This window comes from Anoplolepis gracilipes, chromosome 6 (assembly GCF_047496725.1).
Source record: "Anoplolepis gracilipes chromosome 6, ASM4749672v1, whole genome shotgun sequence".
NCBI classification, from domain to species: domain Eukaryota; kingdom Metazoa; phylum Arthropoda; class Insecta; order Hymenoptera; family Formicidae; genus Anoplolepis; species Anoplolepis gracilipes.
Window position 1 is genome coordinate 2,575,098 of NC_132975.1, and position 1,499 is coordinate 2,576,596.

General features: G+C 38.9%; 1 pseudogene; it reads right to left on the reverse strand.

Moving 5' to 3' along the window:
* Window positions 1-678: 678 nt before the first annotated feature.
* On the reverse strand, window positions 679-1,279 carry LOC140666662 (uncharacterized; annotated as a pseudogene).
* Between the last annotated feature and the right edge of the window lie 220 nt (window positions 1,280-1,499).

Consider the following 1,499-nt stretch of genomic DNA (forward strand, 5'->3'; position numbering starts at 1 on the left):
ATATATATGTATGTGTATATATATTAGGGGGACCGGAAAGTAATGTCGTTTTCTTACATTAAATTCAAATAAATAAATTTTTAACAAGTTTTTATTTTTAATCAATGATGTAATCACCCTCGTTATCAACAACCTTTTGCCATCTAGTATGCAAATTTTCAATGCCGGATCGATAAAAATCAATTGGTTTTTGAGCAAAATATCTGGAGATGGCATTTTGGATATCATACAAATTTTCAAATTGTTTGTCACTTAAAAAGTGTTGTAGCGATCGGAATAAATAGAAATCCGATGGTGCGATGTCGGGTGAGTATGGTGGGTGAGGCAGTACCTCCCACCACAATTCATTAATTTTTTCCAGGGTTCGTCTTGCGCAGTGCGGTCTTGCAATTTCGTGTTGCAGAATAACACTTTTTCTGTTGACAATCGCTGGACACTTTTCAATTAAAGATTGATTTACTCGATCCAATTGTTCACAGTAAAGGTTTGCATTCACAGTTTGTCCAGGTTTCAGCACTTCAAAATGAACGATTCCGCGAATACTCCACCAAACACACAAAAGCGCCTTTTTGGGATGTAAACCTGGCTTAGCAGTATTTCGTGGCGATTCATTCGGAGAGAGTCACTGCCTTTTGCGTTTTGGATTATTATAGAGGACCCATTTTTCATCTCCAGTGATCAAGCAATCAAAAAACGCTTCTGTATTGTGCCGTTGAAGCAATAAGTTGCATGTGGTGGATCGGTTAGCTTTGTTTTCTTCGGACAGATTATGCGGGACCCAAACACCTACTCTGCTTACTTTACCAATCTGCTGCAAATGTTCTTGGATGGTCGACCAAGGTTGGTTAAGAGTGTTTGACAGTTCCTCGATTGTCTGACACGGATTTGCTTCCACTTCCGCCCTTAACATGTCATTGTTTAAAGTTGTTGGTCTTCCTGATCGATACGAGTCGGTAAGATCAAAATTACCAGATCTGAACTTAGAAAACCACCTTTAGCATTTACGAACGTCTAATGCACTTGGATAAACATCGTAAATGTTTTTGGTAGCAACTGTTACGTTACTACCCTTGTGAAACTCAAAAAGCATACAATGCCGGATATGTACCTCTTCTGGTATTTGGCTGGCCATTTCACCCCAAATTGCAATAAAATTTTAAGATTTAATTATTTACAAGTAAACGAGTCACTATAACCTTAAAATGTCTTTGGCACGACTTTGAAGTACACAATGAGCTGACAAATGACAATCAAATATTGACATGCGCAAAAACGACATTACTTTCCGGTCTCTCTAATATATATATATATTGTGACGTGGCCGTCACTACGGGCGTCCACGCTAAAATTATCGCGAAGCTCGAACCGAGTATACGCGTCGAGTAATCGAGAGCCCTACCGCGATTCCCAAAGAGGCGAGCATTTTTATTGTTAACATTTGAAATTTACCGTTGTGATTGTATATTTTCCGGCCATAAATCACGGTGACAACGAGGGAT